Below are 20,554 nucleotides of genomic sequence, written 5' to 3'. Positions count from 1 at the left end.
AAATGCAGGACACGCCATGGAGACATGGGAGCCTTGCTACGCTGATGGGCGGCATGTAAATTGCCAACAGCCACTCTGGAGAAGTGTACGCTGTGTCCTGAAACATGTAATAAACACAGCTTAGAGAGCATAAGGCACTTCCACTCATGGGCGTAGAAGTTGGGAAAACTAAAAATCAACAAGACACATGCACCCAAAAGTTTAGGGCTGCTCTGTTTCCAAGAACCTCAACTTCGATCCACCTTAAAAATCCCAGGAAATAGAAAAATGGATAAAGATGTTGTGGTACTTATGCACAATGGAATATCACTCAGCCATGAAATCAATGTCATAAGGCTAGTAGTAGCATGATGAGTGGATTTAGGTACGATGACTCTAAGTGAAATACGTCACACAGAAAAAGACACTTAGCCTACGATATCACTTATAGAGGGAATGGAAAAATCGCTACACTTGAACTGAATTACAAAACAGAACAGAGTCACACATTGAGAAAACACACTAGGGCTGCTTAACGGGAAAGGTGAGGTGGGGCGATGCATAAAACAAGGGTTTGAAATTAGCTCAGATACCGTTCCACAAGCCAAATATGTAATAGCCAAGACCTACTCCCTGCTCAGTGAACTGGACTCAACACCCCCTATTCACCGCCCAAGAATATATCTGACTAGTAAGAGTCTTAAAACCTATGTATTGATATCTCTCTGGAAGTGAATCAAGAGGGTGTAAAGCGGCATAAACACAGCAGTGAAAAGCAACTATACCCCACTATAAAAATAAATTACTTTAAAAAAACTCATAAAACAAAGACAGTGAAAGAGAGAGAAATTCTTACAAAATCCGTTCAGGGGTTCTGATGCAACCTGGATGGTCCATATCTAGAGCCACAGCAGGATGATACATAAGGCTGGACACCCTTGGAGCTGAGAGGATTGGTGAGGTTGGGTGAGCAAACGCAGACCCTTTAGAGTCATACTGCGTGGTACCCATCCCATGGGTCCCAAATCTCCAGGTTAAAGGGCATCTTCCGACATCGAAAACATGCATGGGAAACCCAGAAGATGGTACACCGTATGATCGGGAAAGGTTTCTAAAACGCACCTCATGTCTCCTCTCCTTGTGCTCGGGTTCGCCATTCCAGCCGCTTTACTAACAATCTCCCTACTTGGAGAATCAGCACCGTTAACCTCCTGTTTCGTACTGGTTGCAATTTGTCCTGAGGATGACCGGGAAGAGGGGGAACCAATGAGAGACAAGCTCTAGGTGTTGGGACAGGCACAGGTCACTCTATTTTCCCATCAGGAAGAAGAATGGACCACAGGCTCAGCCTGCCCCCCGGAACCAGAATAGGGCCAGAAGCAATCCTGCGCTTTTGCGGGCAGCTCCCAAAAAAGCGAGTTGAAAAACGGAGCTCAGGGGCACTGCAATTCACAAACCTGCAGAGTTATAAATGATAACTCTCGTCCGCAAATATACTGAGGGAAGGCAACGAAGAGGATTTGAAAGCAAGGCAGAATTGCAGGAAACAGATTTCAGGAGGTAGATTCGACTCGCCTTTAAAGCATATGAAAAGCGGCAAAGCGTCCACAATGATGCCCTTGGCCAAAAAGGGCGTATGCGTTTTTTCCTGAATATATTCAGGAAAAAACGCATACGCCCTTTTTGGCCAACAGAGCAAGCCGGAATGGCAAATCAGCGCTACAAAGAAATCTCGCTTGCCATCGGTCAAAAGGGCGATGCTGAAAAAAGTGTAAAAACCAGAAATGCAGGACACGCCATGGAGACATGGGAGCCTTGCTACGCTGATGGGCGGGATGTAAATTGCCAACAGCCACTCTGGAGAAGTGTACGCTGTGTCCTGAAACATGTAATAAACACAGCTTAGAGAGCATAAGGCACTTCCACTCATGGGCGTAGAAGTTGGGAAAACTAGAAATCAACAAGACACATGCACCCAAAAGTTTAGGGCTGCTTTGTTTCCAAGAACCTCCACTTCGGTCTACCTTAAATATCCCAGGAAAGAGAAAAATGGATAAAGAAGTTGTGGTACTTATGCACAATGGAATATCACTCAGCCATGAAATCAATATCATAAGGCTAGTAGCAGCATGATGCGTGGATTTAGGTACGATGGTTCTAAGTGAAATACGTCACACAGAAAAAGACACTTAGCCTACGATATCACTTATAGAGGGAATGGAAAAATCGCTACACTTGAACTGAATTACAAAACAGAACAGAGTCACACATTTAGAAAACACACTAGGGCTGCTTAATGGGAAAAGTGAGGTGGGGTGATGCATAAAACAAGGGTTTGAAATTAGCTCAGATACCGTTCCACAAGCCAAATATGTAATAGCCAAGACCTACTCCCTGCTCAGTGAACTGGACTCAACACCCCCTATTCACCGCCCAAGAATATATCTGACTAGTAAGAGTCTTAAAACCTATGTATTGATATCTCTCTGGAAGTGAATCAAGAGGGTGTAAAGCGGCATAAACACAGCAGTGAAAAACAACTATACCCCACTATAAAAATAAATTACTTAAAAAAAACTCATAAAACAAAGACAGTGAAAGAGAGAGAAATTCTTACAAAATCCGTTCAGGGGCACTGATGCAACCTGGATGGTCCATATCTAGACCCACAGCAGGATGATACATAAGGCTGGACACCCTTGGGGCTGAGAGGATTGGTGAGGTTGGGTGAGCAAACGCAGACCCTTTAGAGTCATACTGCGTGGTACCCATCCAATGGGTCCCAAATCTCCAGGTTCAAGGGCATCTTCCGACATCGAAAACATGCATGGGAAACCCAGAAGATGGTACACCGTGTGATCGGGAAAGGTTTCTAAAACGCACCTTATGTTTCCTCTCCTTGTGCTCGGGTTCGCCATTCCAGCCGCTTTACTAACAATGTCCCTACTTGGAGAATCAGCAACGTTTACCTCCTGTTTCGTACTGGTTGCAATTTGTCCTGAGGATGACCGGGAAGAGCGGGAACCAATGAGAGACGAGCTCTAGGTGTTGGGACAGGCACAGGTCACTCTATATTCCCATCAGGAAGAAGAATGAACCACAGGCTCAGCCTTACCCCCGGAACCAGAATAGAACCAGAAGCAATCCTGCGCTTTTGCGGCCAGCTCCCAAAATAGCGAGTTGAAAAATGGAGCTCAGGGGCACTGCAATTCACAAACCTGCAGAGTTATAAATGATAACTCTCGTCCATAAATGTATTGAGGGAAGGCAACGAAGAGGATTTGAAAGCAAGGCAGAATTGCAGGAAACAGATTTCAGGAGGTAGATTCGACTCGCCTTTAAAGCACATGAAAAGCGGCAAAGCGTCCACAATGATGCCCTTGGCCAAAAAGGGCGTATGCGTTTTTTCCTGAATATATTCAGGAAAAAACGCATACGCCCTTTTTGGCCAACAGAGCAAGCCGGAAAGGCAAATCAGCGCTACAAAGAAGTCTCGCTTGCCATCGGTCAAAAGGGCCACGATGAAAAAAGTGTAAAAACCAGAAATGCAGGACAGGCCATGGAGACATGGGAGCCTTGCTACGCTGATGGGCGGGATGTAAATTGCCAACAGCCACTCTGGAGAAGTGTACACTGTGTCTATAAACATGTAATAAACACAGCTTAGAGAGAATAAGGCACTTCCACTCATGGGCGTATAAGTTGGGAAAAGTAGAAATCAACAAGACACATGCACCCCAAAGTTTAGGGCTGCTCTGTTTCCAAGAACCTCCACTTCGGTCTACCTTAAATATCCCAGGAAAGAGAAAAATGCATAAAGAAGTTGTGGTACTTATGCACAATGGAATATCACTCAGCCATGAAATCAATGTCATAAGGCTAGTAGCAGCATGATGAGTGGATTTAGGTACGATGATTCTAAGTGAAATACGTCACACAGCAAAAGACACTTAGCCTACGATATCACTTATAGAGGGAATGGAAAAATCGCTACACTTGAACTGAATTACAAAACAGAACAGAGTCACACATTTAGAAAACACACTAGGGCTGCTTAACGGGAAAGGTGAGGTGGGGTGATGCATAAAACAAGGGTTTGAAATTAGCTCAGATACCGTTCCACAAGCCAAATATGTAATAGCCAAGACCTACTCCCTGCTCAGTGAACTGGACTCAACACCCCCTATTCACCGCCCAAGAATATATCTGACTAGTAAGAGTCTTAAAACCTATGTATTGATATCTCTCTGGAAGTGAATCAAGAGGGTGTAAAGCGGCATAAACACAGCAGTGAAAAGCAACTATACCCCATTATAAAAATAAATTACTTTAGAAAAACTCATAAAACAAAGACAGTGAAAGAGAGAGAAATTCTTACAAAATCCGTTCAGGGGCTCTGATGCAACCTGGATGGTCCATATCTAGAGCCACAGCAGGATGATTCATAAGGCTGGACACCCTTGGGGCTGAGAGGTTTGGTGAGGTTGGGTGAGCAAACGCAGACCCTTTAGAGTCATACTGCGTGGTACCCATCCCATGGGTCCCAAATCTCCAGGTTCAAGGGCATCTTCCGACATCGAAAACATGCATGGGAAACCCAGCAGATGGTACACCTTATGATCGGGAAAGGTTTCTAAAACGCACCTCATGTCTCCTCTCCTTGTGCTCGGGTTCGCCATTCCAGCCGCTTTACTAACAATCTCCCTACTTGGAGAATCAGCAACGTTAACCTCCTGTTTCGTACTGGTTGCAATTTGTCCTGAGGATGACCGGGAAGAGGGGGAACCAATGAGAGACTAGCTCTAGGTGTTGGGACAGGCACAGGTCACTCTATTTTCCCATCAGGAAGAAGAATGGACCACAGGCTCAGCCTGCCCCCCGGAACCAGAATAGGGCCAGAAGCAATCCTGCGCTTTTGCGGGCAGCTCCCAAAAAAGCGAGTTGAAAAACGGAGCTCAGGGGCACTGCAATTCACAAACCTGCAGAGTTATAAATGATAACTCTCGTCCGCAAATATACTGAGGGAAGGCAACGAAGAGGATTTGAAAGCAAGGCAGAATTGCAGGAAACAGATTTCAGGAGGTAGATTCGACTCGCCTTTAAAGCACATGAAAAGCGGCAAAGCGTCCACAATGATGCCCTTGGCCAAAAAGGGCGTATGCGTTTTTTCCTGAATATATTCAGGAACAAAGGCATACGCCCTTTTTGGCCAACAGAGCAAGCCGGAAAGGCAAATCAGCGCTACAAAGAAATCTCGCTTGCCATCGGTCAAAAGGGCGATGCTGAAAAAAGTGTAAAAACCAGAAATGCAGGACACGCCATGGAGACATGGGATCCTTGCTACGCTGATGGGCGGCATGTAAATTGCCAAGAGCCACTCTGGAGAAGTGTACGCTGTGTCCTGAAACATGTAATAAACACAGCTTAGAGAGCATAAGGCACTTCCACTCATGGGCGTAGAAGTTGGGAAAACTAAAAATCAACAAGACACATGCACCCCAAAGTTTAGGGCTGCTCTGTTTCCAAGAACCTCCACTTCGATCCACCTTAAAAATCCCAGGAAATAGAAAAATGGATAAAGATGTTGTGGTACTTATGCACAATGGAATATCACTCAGCCATGAAATCAATGTCATAAGGCTAGTAGTAGCATGATGAGTGGATTTAGGTACGATGATTCTAAGTGAAATACGTCACACAGAAAAAGACACTTAGCCTACGATATCACTTATAGAGGGAATGGAAAAATCGCTACACTTGAACTGAATTACAAAACAGAACAGAGTCACACATTGAGAAAACACACTAGGGCTGCTTAACGGGAAAGGTGAGGTGGGGTGATGCATAAAACAAGGGTTTGAAATTAGCTCAGATACCGTTCCACAAGCCAAATATGTAATAGCCAAGACCTACTCCCTGCTCAGTGAACTGGACTCAACACCCCCTATTCACCGCCCAAGAATATATCTGACTAGTAAGAGTCTTAAAACCTATGTATTGATATCTCTCTGGAAGTGAATCAAGAGGGTGTAAAGCGGCATAAACACAGCAGTGAAAAGCAACTATACCCCACTATAAAAATAAATTACTTAAAAAAAACTCATAAAACAAAGACAGTGAAAGAGAGAGAAATTCTTACAAAATCCGTTCAGGGGCTCTGATGCAACCTGGATGGTCCATATCTAGAGCCACAGCAGGATGATACATAAGGCTGGACACCCTTGGGGCTGAGAGGATTGGTGAGGTTGGGTGAGCAAACGCAGACCCTTTAGAGTCATACTGCGTGGTACCCATCCAATGGGTCCCAAATCTCCAGGTTCAAGGGCATCTTCCGACATCGAAAACATGCATGGGAAACCCAGAAGATGGTACACCGTGTGATCGGGAAAGGTTTCTAAAACGCACCTTATGTTTCCTCTCCTTGTGCTCGGGTTCGCCATTCCAGCCGCTTTACTAACAATGTCCCTACTTGGAGAATCAGCAACGTTTACCTCCTGTTTCGTACTGGTTGCAATTTGTCCTGAGGATGACCGGGAAGAGCGGGAACCAATGAGAGACGAGCTCTAGGTGTTGGGACAGGCACAGGTCACTCTATATTCCCATCAGGAAGAAGAATGAACCACAGGCTCAGCCTTACCCCCGGAACCAGAATAGAACCAGAAGCAATCCTGCGCTTTTGCGGCCAGCTCCCAAAATAGCGAGTTGAAAAATGGAGCTCAGGGGCACTGCAATTCACAAACCTGCAGAGTTATAAATGATAACTCTCGTCCATAAATGTATTGAGGGAAGGCAACGAAGAGGATTTGAAAGCAAGGCAGAATTGCAGGAAACAGATTTCAGGAGGTAGATTCGACTCGCCTTTAAAGCACATGAAAAGCGGCAAAGCGTCCACAATGATGCCCTTGGCCAAAAAGGGCGTATGCGTTTTTTCCTGAATATATTCAGGAAAAAACGCATACGCCCTTTTTGGCCAACAGAGCAAGCCGGAAAGGCAAATCAGCGCTACAAAGAAGTCTCGCTTGCCATCGGTCAAAAGGGCCACGATGAAAAAAGTGTAAAAACCAGAAATGCAGGACAGGCCATGGAGACATGGGAGCCTTGCTACGCTGATGGGCGGGATGTAAATTGCCAACAGCCACTCTGGAGAAGTGTACACTGTGTCTATAAACATGTAATAAACACAGCTTAGAGAGAATAAGGCACTTCCACTCATGGGCGTATAAGTTGGGAAAAGTAGAAATCAACAAGACACATGCACCCCAAAGTTTAGGGCTGCTCTGTTTCCAAGAACCTCCACTTCGGTCTACCTTAAATATCCCAGGAAAGAGAAAAATGCATAAAGAAGTTGTGGTACTTATGCACAATGGAATATCACTCAGCCATGAAATCAATGTCATAAGGCTAGTAGCAGCATGATGAGTGGATTTAGGTACGATGATTCTAAGTGAAATACGTCACACAGCAAAAGACACTTAGCCTACGATATCACTTATAGAGGGAATGGAAAAATCGCTACACTTGAACTGAATTACAAAACAGAACAGAGTCACACATTTAGAAAACACACTAGGGCTGCTTAACGGGAAAGGTGAGGTGGGGTGATGCATAAAACAAGGGTTTGAAATTAGCTCAGATACCGTTCCACAAGCCAAATATGTAATAGCCAAGACCTACTCCCTGCTCAGTGAACTGGACTCAACACCCCCTATTCACCGCCCAAGAATATATCTGACTAGTAAGAGTCTTAAAACCTATGTATTGATATCTCTCTGGAAGTGAATCAAGAGGGTGTAAAGCGGCATAAACACAGCAGTGAAAAGCAACTATACCCCATTATAAAAATAAATTACTTTAGAAAAACTCATAAAACAAAGACAGTGAAAGAGAGAGAAATTCTTACAAAATCCGTTCAGGGGCTCTGATGCAACCTGGATGGTCCATATCTAGAGCCACAGCAGGATGATTCATAAGGCTGGACACCCTTGGGGCTGAGAGGTTTGGTGAGGTTGGGTGAGCAAACGCAGACCCTTTAGAGTCATACTGCGTGGTACCCATCCCATGGGTCCCAAATCTCCAGGTTCAAGGGCATCTTCCGACATCGAAAACATGCATGGGAAACCCAGAAGATGGTACACCTTATGATCGGGAAAGGTTTCTAAAACGCACCTCATGTCTCCTCTCCTTGTGCTCGGGTTCGCCATTCCAGCCGCTTTACTAACAATCTCCCTACTTGGAGAATCAGCAACGTTAACCTCCTGTTTCGTACTGGTTGCAATTTGTCCTGAGGATGACCGGGAAGAGGGGGAACCAATGAGAGACTAGCTCTAGGTGTTGGGACAGGCACAGGTCACTCTATTTTCCCATCAGGAAGAAGAATGGACCACAGGCTCAGCCTGACCCCCGGAACCAGAATAGGGCCAGAAGCAATCCTGCGCTTTTGCGGGCAGCTCCCAAAAAAGCGAGTTGAAAAACGGAGCTCAGGGGCACTGCAATTCACAAACCTGCAGAGTTATAAATGATAACTCTCGTCCGCAAATATACTGAGGGAAGGCAACGAAGAGGATTTGAAAGCAAGGCAGAATTGCAGGAAACAGATTTCAGGAGGTAGATTCGACTCGCCTTTAAAGCACATGAAAAGCGGCAAAGCGTCCACAATGATGCCCTTGGCCAAAAAGGGCGTATGCGTTTTTACCTGAATATATTCAGGAAAAAACGCATACGCCCTTTTTGGCCAACAGAGCAAGCCGGAAAGGCAAATCAGCGCTACAAAGAAATCTCGCTTGCCATCGGTCAAAAGGGCGATGCTGAAAAAAGTGTAAAAACCAGAAATGCAGGACACGCCATGGAGACATGGGATCCTTGCTACGCTGATGGGCGGCATGTAAATTGCCAACAGCCACTCTGGAGAAGTGTACGCTGTGTCCTGAAACATGTAATAAACACAGCTTAGAGAGCATAAGGCACTTCCACTCATGGGCGTAGAAGTTGGGAAAACTAAAAATCAACAAGACACATGCACCCCAATGTTTAGGGCTGCTCTGTTTCCAAGAACCTCCACTTCGATCCACCTTAAAAATCCCAGGAAATAGAAAAATGGATAAAGATGTTGTGGTACTTATGCACAATGGAATATCACTCAGCCATGAAATCAATGTCATAAGGCTAGTAGTAGCATGATGAGTGGATTTAGGTACGATGATTCTAAGTGAAATACGTCACACAGAAAAAGACACTTAGCCTACGATATCACTTATAGAGGGAATGGAAAAATCGCTACACTTGAACTGAATTACAAAACAGAACAGAGTCACACATTGAGAAAACACACTAGGGCTGCTTAACGGGAAAGGTGAGGTGGGGTGATGCATAAAACAAGGGTTTGAAATTAGCTCAGATACCGTTCCACAAGCCAAATATGTAATAGCCAAGACCTACTCCCTGCTCAGTGAACTGGACTCAACACCCCCTATTCACCGCCCAAGAATATATCTGACTAGTAAGAGTCTTAAAACGTATGTATTGATATCTCTCTGGAAGTGAATCAAGAGGGTGTAAAGCGGCATAAACACAGCAGTGAAAAGCAACTATACCCCACTATAAAAATAAATTACTTAAAAAAAACTCATAAAACAAAGACAGTGAAAGAGAGAGAAATTCTTACAAAATCCGTTCAGGGGCTCTGATGCAACCTGGATGGTCCATATCTAGAGCCACAGCAGGATGATACATAAGGCTGGACACCCTTGGGGCTGAGAGGTTTGGTGAGGTTGGGTGAGCAAACGCAGACCCTTTAGAGTCATACTGCGTGGTACCCATCCCATGGGTCCCAAATCTCCAGGTTAAAGGGCATCTTCCGACATCGAAAACATGCATGGGAAACCCAGAAGATGGTACACCGTGTGATCGGGAAAGGTTTCTAAAACGCACCTTATGTTTCCTCTCCTTGTGCTCGGGTTCGCCATTCCAGCCGCTTTACTAACAATCTCCCTACTTGGAGAATCAGCAACGTTAACCTCCTGTTTCGTACTGGTTGCAATTTGTCCTGAGGATGACCGGGAAGAGGGGGAACCAATGAGAGACGAGCTCTAGGTGTTGGGACAGGCACAGGTCACTCTATTTTCCCATCAGGAAGAAGAATGGACCACAGGCTCAGCCTGCCCCCCGGAACCAGAATAGGGCCAGAAGCAATCCTGCGCTTTTGCGGGCAGCTCCCAAAAAAGCGAGTTGAAAAACGGAGCTCAGGGGCACTGCAATTCACAAACCTGCAGAGTTATAAATGATAACTCTCGTCCGCAAATATACTGAGGGAAGGCAACGAAGAGGATTTGAAAGCAAGGCAGAATTGCAGGAAACAGATTTCAGGAGGTAGATTCGACTCGCCTTTAAAGCATATGAAAAGCGGCAAAGCGTCCACAATGATGCCCTTGGCCAAAAAGGGCGTATGCGTTTTTTCCTGAATATATTCAGGAAAAAACGCATACGCCCTTTTTGGCCAACAGAGCAAGCTGGAAAGGCAAATCAGCGCTACAAAGAAATCTCGCTTGCCATCGGTCAAAAGGGCGATGCTGAAAAAAGTGTAAAAACCAGAAATGCAGGACACGCCATGGAGACATGGGAGCCTTGCTACGCTGATGGGCGGGATGTAAATTGCCAACAGCCACTCTGGAGAAGTGTACGCTGTGTCCTGAAACATGTAAGAAACACAGCTTAGAGAGCATAAGGCACTTCCACTCATGGGCGTAGAAGTTGGGAAAACTAGAAATCAACAAGACACATGCACCCCAAAGTTTAGGGCTGCTCTGTTTCCAAGAACCTCCACTTCGGTCTACCTTAAATATCCCAGGAAAGAGAAAAATGGATAAAGAAGTTGTGGTACTTATGCACAATGGAATATCACTCAGCCATGAAATCAATATCATAAGGCTAGTAGCAGCATGATGCGTGGATTTAGGTACGATGATTCTAAGTGAAATACGTCACACAGAAAAAGACACTTAGCCTACGATATCACTTATAGAGGGAATGGAAAAATCGCTACACTTGAACTGAATTACAAAACAGAACAGACTCACACATTTAGAAAACACACTAGGGCTGCTTAATGGGAAAGGTGAGGTGGGGTGATGCATAAAACAAGGGTTTGAAATTAGCTCAGATACCGTTCCACAAGCCAAATATGTAATAGCCAAGACCTACTCCCTGCTCAGTGAACTGGACTCAACACCCCCTATTCACTGCCCAAGAATATATCTGACTAGTAAGAGTCTTAAAACCTATGTATTGATATCTCTCTGGAAGTGAATCAAGAGGGTGTAAAGCGGCATAAACACAGCAGTGAAAAGCAACTATACGCCACTATAAAAATAAATTACTTAAAAAAACCTCATAAAACAAAGACAGTGAAAGAGAGAGAAATTCTTACAAAATCCGTTCAGGGGCTCTGATGCAACCTGGATGGTCCATATCTAGACCCACAGCAGGATGATACATAAGGCTGGACACCCTTGGGGCTGAGAGGATTGGTGAGGTTGGGTGAGCAAACGAAGACCCTTTAGAGTCATACTGCGTGGTACCCATCCCATGGGTCCCAAATCTCCAGGTTCAAGGACATCTTCCGACATCGAAAACATGCATGGGAAACCCAGAAGATGGTACACCGTGTGATCGGGAAAGGTTTCTAAAACGCACCTTATGTTTCCTCTCCTTGTGCTCGGGTTCGCCATTCCAGCCGCTTTACTAACAATGTCCCTACTTGGAGAATCAGCAACGTTTACCTCCTGTTTCGTACTGGTTGCAATTTGTCCTGAGGATGACCGGGAAGAGGGGGAACCAATGAGAGACGAGCTCTAGGTGTTGGGACAGGCAGAGGTCACTCTATATTCCCATCAAGAAGAAGAATGAACCACAGGCTCAGCCTGACCCCCGGAACCAGAATAGAACCAGAAGCAATCCTGCGCTTTTGCGGCCAGCTCCCAAAATAGCGAGTTGAAAAATGGAGCTCAGGGGCACTGCAATTCACAAACCTGCAGAGTTATAAATGATAACTCTCGTCCATAAATGTATTGAGGGAAGGCAACGAAGAGGATTTGAAAGCAAGGCAGAATTGCAGGAAACAGATTTCAGGAGGTAGATTCGACTCGTCTTTAAAGCACATGAAAAGCGGCAAAGCGTCCACAATGATGCCCTTGTCCAAAAAGGGCGTATGCGTTTTTTCCTGAATATATTCAGGAAAAAACGCATACGCCGTTTTTGGCCAACAGAGCAAGCCGGAAAGGCAAATCAGCGCTACAAAGAAGTCTCGCTTGCCATCGGTCAAAAGTGCCACGATGAAAAAAGTGTAAAAACCAGAAATGCAGGACAGGCCATGGAGACATGGGAGCCTTGCTACGCTGATGGGCGGGATGTAAATTGCCAACAGCCACTCTGGAGAAGTGTACACTGTGTCTATAAACATGTAATAAACACAGCTTAGAGAGAATAAGGCACTTCCACTCATGGGCGTATAAGTTGGGAAAAGTAGAAATCAACAAGACACATGCACCCCAAAGTTTAGGGCTGCTCTCTTTCCAAGAACCTCCACTTCGGTCTACCTTAAATATCCCAGGAAAGAGAAAAATGCATAAAGAAGTTGTGGTACTTATGCACAATGGAATATCACTCAGGCATGAAATCAATGTCATAAGGCTAGTAGCAGCATGATGAGTGGATTTAGGTACGATGATTCTAAGTGAAATACGTCACACAGCAAAATACACTTAGCCTACGATATCACTTATAGAGGGAATGGAAAAATCGCTACACTTGAACTGAATTACAAAACAGAACAGAGTCACACATTTAGAAAACACACTAGGGCTGCTTAACGGGAAAGGTGAGGTGGGGTGATGCATAAAACAAGGGTTTGAAATTAGCTCAGATACCGTTCCACAAGCCAAATATGTAATAGCCAAGACCTACTCCCTGCTCAGTGAACTGGACTCAACACCCCCTATTCACCGCCCAAGAATATATCTGACTAGTAAGAGTCTTAAAACCTATGTATTGATATCTCTCTGGAAGTGAATCAAGAGGGTGTAAAGCGGCATAAACACAGCAGTGAAAAGCAACTATACCCCACTATAAAAATAAATTACTTAAAAAAAACTCATAAATCAAAGACAGAGAAAGAGAGAGAAATTCTTACCAAATCCGTTCAGGGGCTCTGATGCAACCTGGATGGTCCATATCTAGAGCCACAGCAGGATGATACATAAGGCTGGACACCCTTGGGGCTGAGAGGTTTGGTGAGGTAGGGTGAGCAAACGCAGACCCTTTAGAGTCATACTGCGTGGTACCCATCCCATGGGTCCCAAATCTCCAGGTTAAAGGGCATCTTCCGACATCGAAAACATGCATGGGAAACCCAGAAGATGGTACACCGTATGATCGGGAAAGGTTTCTAAAACGCACCTCATGTCTCCTCTCCTTGTGCTCGGGTTCGCCATTCCAGCCGCTTTACTAACAATCTCCCTATTGGAGAATCAGCAACGTTAACCTCCTGTTTCGTACTGGTTGCAATTTATCCTGAGGATGACCGGGAAGAGGGGGAACCAATGAGAGACGAGCTCTAGGTGTTGGGACAGGCACAGGTCACTCTATTTTCCCATCAGGAAGAAGAATGGACTACAGGCTCAGCCTGAGCCCCGGAACCAGAATAGGGCCAGAAGCAATCCTGCGCTTTTGCGGGCAGCTCCCAAAAAAGCGAGTTGAAAAACGGAGCTCAGGGGCACTGCAATTCACAAACCTGCAGAGTTATAAATGATAACTCTCGTCCGCAAATATACTGAGGGAAGGCAATGAAGAGGATTTGAAAGCAAGGCAGAATTGCAGGAAACAGATTTCAGGAGGTAGATTCGACTCGCCTTTAAAGCATATGAAAAGCGGCAAAGAGTCCACAATGATGCCCTTGGCCAAAAAGGGCGTATGCGTTTTTACCTGAATATATTCAGGAAAAAACGCATACGCCCTTTTTGGCCAACAGAGCAAGCTGGAAAGGCAAATCAGCGCTACAAAGAAATCTCGCTTGCCATCGGTCAAAAGGGCGATGCTGAAAAAAGTGTAAAAACCAGAAATGCAGGACACGCCATGGAGACATGGGAGCCTTGCAACGCTGATGGGCGGCATGTAAATTGCCAACAGCCACTCTGGAGAAGTGTACGCTGTGTCCTGAAACATGTAATAAACACAGCTTAGAGAGCATAAGGCACTTCCACTCATGGGCGTATAAGTTGGGAAAACTAGAAATCAACAAGACACATGCACCCCAAAGTTTAGGGCTGCTCTGTTTCCAAGAACCTCCACTTCGGTCTACCTTAAATATCCCAGGAAAGACAAAAATGCATAAAGAAGTTGTGGTACTTATGCACAATGGAATATCACTCAGCCATGAAATCAATATCATAAGGCTAGTAGCAGCATGATGCGTGGATTTAGGTACGATGATTCTAAGTGAAATACGTCACACAGAAAAAGACACTTAGCCTACGATATCACTTATAGAGGGAATGGAAAAATCGCTACACTTGAACTGAATTACAAAACAGAACAGACTCACACATTTAGAAAACACACTAGGGCTGCTTAACAGGAAAGGTGAGGTGGGGTGATGCATAAAACAAGGGTTTGAAATTAGCTCAGATACCGTTCCACAAGCCAAATATGGAATAGCCAAGACCTACTCCCTGCTCAGTGAACTGGACTCAACACCCCCTATTCACCGCCCAAGAATATATCTGACTAGTAAGAGTCTTCAAACCTATGTATTGATATCTCTCTGGAAGTGAATCAAGAGGGTGTAAAGCGGCATAAACACAGCAGTGAAAAGCAACTATACCCCACTATAAAAATAAATTACTTAAAAAAACCTCATAAAACAAAGACAGTGAAAGAGAGAGAAATTCTTACAAAATCCGTTCAGGGGCTCTGATGCAACCTGGATGGTCCATATCTAGACCCACAGCAGGATGATACATAAGGCTGGACACCCTTGGGGCTGAGAGGATTGGTGAGGTTGGGTGAGCAAACGAAGACCCTTTAGAGTCATACTGCGTGGTACCCATCCCATGGGTCCCAAATCTCCAGGTTCAAGGGCATCTTCCGACATCGAAAACATGCATGGGAAACCCAGAAGATGGTACACCGTGTGATCGGGAAAGGTTTCTAAAACGCACCTTATGTTTCCTCTCCTTGTGCTCGGGTTCGCCATTCCAGCCGCTTTACTAACAATGTCCCTACTTGGAGAATCAGCAACGTTTACCTCCTGTTTCGTACTGGTTGCAATTTGTCCTGAGGATGACCGGGAACAGGGGGAACCAATGAGAGACTAGCTCTAGGTGTTGGGACAGGCACAGGTCCCTCTATTTTCCCATCAGGAAGAAGAATGGACCACAGGCTCAGCCTGCCCCCCGGAACCAGAATAGGGCCAGAAGCAATCCTGCGCTTTTGCGGGCAGCTCCCAAAAAAGCGAGTTGAAAAACGGAGCTCAGGGGCACTGCAATTCACAAACATGCAGAGTTATAAATGATAACTCTCGTCCGCAAATATACTGAGGGAAGGCAACGAAGAGGATTTGAAAGCAAGGCAGAATTGCAGGAAACAGTTTTCAGGAGGTAGATTCGACTCGCCTTTAAAGCACATGAAAAGCGGCAAAGCGTCCACAATGATGCCCTTGGCCAAAAAGGGCGTATGCGTTTTTACCTGAATATATTCAGGAAAAAACGCATACGCCCTTTTTGGCCAACAGAGCAAGCTGGAAAGGCAAATCAGCGCTACAAAGAAATCTCGCTTGCCATCGGTCAAAAGGGCGATGCTGAAAAAAGTGTAAAAACCAGAAATGCAGGACACGCCATGGAGACATGGGAGCCTTGCTACGCTGATGGGCGGCATGTAAATTGCCAACAGCCACTCTGGAGAAGTGTACGCTGTGTCCTGAAACATGTAATAAACACAGCTTAGAGAGCATAAGGCACTTCCACTCATGGGCGTAGAAGTTGGGAAAACTAAAAATCAACAAGACACATGCACCCCAAAGTTTAGGGCTGCTCTGTTTCCAAGAACCTCCACTTCGGTCTACCTTAAATATCCCAGGAAAGAAAAAAATGCATAAAGAAGTTGTGGTACTTATGCACAATGGAATATCACTCAGCCATGAAATCAATGTCATAAGGCTAGAAGCAGCATGATGAGTGGATTTAGGTACGATGATTCTAAGTGAAATACGTCACACAGCAAAAGACACTTAGCCTACGATATCACTTATAGAGGGAATGGAAAAATCGCTACACTTGAACTGAATTACAAAACAGAACAGAGTCACACATTTAGAAAACACACTAGGGCTGCTTAACGGGAAAGGTGAAGTGGGGTGATGCATAAAACAAGGGTTTGAAATTAGCTCAGATACCGTTCCACAAGCCAAATATGTAATAGCCAAGACCTACTCCCTGCTCAGTGAACTGGACTCAACACCCCCTATTCACCGCCCAAGAATATATCTGACTAGTAAGAGTCTTAAAACCTATGTATTGATATCTCTCTGGAAGTGAATCAAGAGGGTGTAAAGCGGCATAAACACAGCAGTGAAAAGCAGCTATACCCCACTATAAAAATAAATTACTTTTAAAAAACCCATAAAACAAAGACAGTGAAAGAGAGAGGAATTCTTACAAAATCCGTTCAGGGGCTCTGATGCAACCTGGATGGACCATATCTAGACCCACAGCAGGATGATACATAAGGCTGGACACCCTTGGGGCTGAGAGGATTGGTGAGGTTGGGTGAGCAAACGCAGACCCTTTAGAGTCATACTGCGTGGTACCCATCCCATGGGTCCCAAATCTCCAGGTTAAAGGGCATCTTCCGACATCGAAAACATGCATGGGAAACCCAGAAGATGGTACACCGTATGATCGGGAAAGGTTTCTAAAACGCACCTCATGTCTCCTCTCCTTGTGCTCGGGTTCGCCATTCCAGCCGCTTTACTAACAATCTCCCTACTTGGAGAATCAGCACCGTTAACCTCCTGTTTCGTACTGGTTGCAATTTGTCCTGAGGATGACCGGGAAGAGGGGGAACCAATGAGAGACTAGCTCTAGGTGTTGGGACAGGCACAGGTCACTCTATTTTCCCATCAGGAAGAAGAATGGACCACAGGCTCAGCCTGCCCCCCGGAACCAGAATAGGGCCAGAAGCAATCCTGCGCTTTTGCGGGCAGCTCCCAAAAAAGCGAGTTGAAAAATGGAGCTCAGGGGCACTGCAATTCACAAACCTGCAGAGTTATAAATGATAACTCTCGTCCACAAATATATTGAGGGTAGGGAACGAAGAGGATTTGAAAGCAAGGCAGAATTGCAGGAAACAGATTTCAGGAGGTAGATTCGACTCGCCTTTAAAGCACATGAAAAGCGGCAAAGCGTCCACAATGATGCACTTGGCCAAAAAGGGCGTATGCGTTTTTTCCTGAATATATTCAGGAAAAAACGCATACGCCCTTTTTGGCCAACAGAGCAAGCCGGAAAGGCAAATCAGCGCTATAAAGAAGTCTCGCTTGCCATCGATCAAAAGGGCCATGATGAAAAAAGTGTAAAAACCAGAAATGCAGGACAGGCCATGGAGACATGGGAGCCTTGCTACGCTGATGGGCGGGATGTAAATTGCCAAGAGCCACTCTGGAGAAGTGTACGCTGTGTCCTGAAACATGTAATAAACACAGCTTAGAGAGCATAAGGCACTTCCACTCATGGGCGTATAAGTTGGGAAAACTAGAAATCAACAAGACACATGCACCCCAAAGTTTAGGGCTGCTCTGTTTCCAAGAACCTCCACTTCGGTCTACCTTAAATATCCCAGGAAAGACAAAAATGCATAAAGAAGTTGTGGTACTTATGCACAATGGAATATCACTCAGCCATGAAATCAATATCATAAGGCTAGTAGCAGCATGATGCGTGGATTTAGGTACGATGATTCTAAGTGAAATACGTCACACAGAAAAAGACACTTAGCCTACGATATCACTTATAGAGGGAATGGAAAAATCGTTACACTTGAACTGAATTACAAAACAGAACAGACTCACACATTTAGAAAACACACTAGGGCTGCTTAACAGGAAAGGTGAGGTGGGGTGATGCATAAAACAAGGGTTTGAAATTAGCTCAGATACCGTTCCACAAGCCAAATATGGAATAGCCAAGACCTACTCCCTGCTCAGTGAACTGGACTCAACACCCCCTATTCACCGCCCAAGAATATATCTGACTAGTAAGAGTCTTCAAACCTATGTATTGATATCTCTCTGGAAGTGAATCAAGAGGGTGTAAAGCGGCATAAACACAGCAGTGAAAAGCAACTATACCCCACTATAAAAATAAATTACTTAAAAAAACCTCATAAAACAAAGACAGTGAAAGAGAGAGAAATTGTACAAAATCCGTTCAGGGGCTCTGATGCAACCTGGATGGTCCATATCTAGACCCACAGCAGGATGATACATAAGGCTGGACACCCTTGGGGCTGAGAGGATTGGTGAGGTTGGGTGAGCAAACGCAGACCCTTTAGAGTCATACTGCGTGGTACCCATCCCATGGGTCCCAAATCTCCAGGTTCAAGGGCATCTTCCGACATCGAAAACGTGCATGGGAAACCCAGAAGATGGTACACCGTATGATCGGGAAAGGTTTCTAAAACGCACCTTATGTTTCCTCTCCTTGTGCTCGGGTTCGCCATTCCAGCCGCTTTACTAACAATGTCCCTACTTGGAGAATCAGCAACGTTTACCTCCTGTTTCGTACTGGTTGCAATTTGTCCTGAGGATGACCGGGAACAGGGGGAACCAATGAGAGACTAGCTCTAGGTGTTGGGACAGGCACAGGTCCCTCTATTTTCCCATCAGGAAGAAGAATGGACCACAGGCTCAGCCTGCCGCCCGGAACCAGAATAGGGCCAGAAGCAATCCTGCGCTTTTGCGGGCAGCTCCCAAAAAAGCGAGTTGAAAAACGGAGCTCAGGGGCACTGCAATTCACAAACATGCAGAGATATAAATGATAACTCTCGTCCGCAAATATACTGAGGGAAGGCAACGAAGAGGATTTGAAAGCAAGGCAGAATTGCAGGAAACAGTTTTCAGGAGGTAGATTCGACTCGCCTTTAAAGCACATGAAAAGCGGCAAAGCGTCCACAATGATGCCCTTGGCCAAAAAGGGCGTATGCGTTTTTACCTGAATATATTCAGGAAAAAACGCATACGCCCTTTTTGGCCAACAGAGCAAGCTGGAAAGGCAAATCAGCGCTACAAAGAAATCTCGCTTGCCATCGGTCAAAAGGGCGATGCTGAAAAAAGTGTAAAAACCAGAAATGCAGGACACGCCATGGAGACATGGGAGCCTTGCTACGCTGATGGGCGGCATGTAAATTGCCAACAGCCACTCTGGAGAAGTGTACGCTGTGTCCTGAAACATGTAATAAACACAGCTTAGAGAGCATAAGGCACTTCCACTCATGGGCGTAGAAGTTGGGAAAACTAAAAATCAACAAGACACATGCACCCCAAAGTTTAGGGCTGCTCTGTTTCCAAGAACCTCCACGTCGATCCACCTTAAAAATCCCAGGAAATAGAAAAATGGATAAAGATGTTGTGGTACTTATGCACAATGGAATATCACTCAGCCATGAAATCAATGTCATAAGGCTAGTAGTAGCATGATGAGTGGATTTAGGTACGATTATTCTAAGTGAAATACGTCACACAGCAAAAGACACTTAGCCTACGATATCACTTATAGAGGGAATGGAAAAATCGCTACACTTGAACTGAATTACAAAACAGAACAGAGTCACACATTTAGAAAACACACTAGGGCTGCTTAACGGGAAAGGTGAGGTGGGGTGATGCATAAAACAAGGGTTTGAAATTAGCTCAGATACCGTTCCACAAGCCAAATATGTAATAGCCAAGACCTACTCCCTGCTCAGTGAACTGGACTCAACACCCCCTATTCACCGCCCAAGAATATATCTGACTAGTAAGAGTCTTAAAACCTATGTATTGATATCTCTCTGGAAATGAATCAAGAGGGTGTAAAGCGGCATAAACACAGCAGTGAAAAGCAGCTATACCCCACTATAAAAATAAATTACTTTTAAAAAACCCATAAAACAAAGACAGTGAAAGAGAGAGGAATTCTTACAAAATCCGTTCAGGGGTTCTGATGCAACCTGGATGGTCCATATCTAGAGCCACAGCAGGATGATACATAAGGCTGGACACCCTTGGGGCTGAGAGGATTGGTGAGGTTGGGTGAGCAAACGCAGACCCTTTAGAGTCATACTGCGTGGTACCCATCCCATGGGTCCCAAATCTCCAGGTTAAAGAGCATCTTCCGACATCGAAAACATGCATGGGAAACCCAGAAGATGGTACACCGTATGATCGGGAAAGGTTTCTAAAACGCACCTCATGTCTCCTCTCCTTGTGCTCGGGTTCGCCATTCCAGCCGCTTTACTAACAATCTCCCTACTTGGAGAATCAGCACCGTTA

The sequence above is a fragment of the Eubalaena glacialis genome, chromosome 5 (assembly GCF_028564815.1).
Source record: "Eubalaena glacialis isolate mEubGla1 chromosome 5, mEubGla1.1.hap2.+ XY, whole genome shotgun sequence".
NCBI classification, from domain to species: domain Eukaryota; kingdom Metazoa; phylum Chordata; class Mammalia; order Artiodactyla; family Balaenidae; genus Eubalaena; species Eubalaena glacialis.
This window is presented reverse-complemented; position numbering follows the sequence as displayed.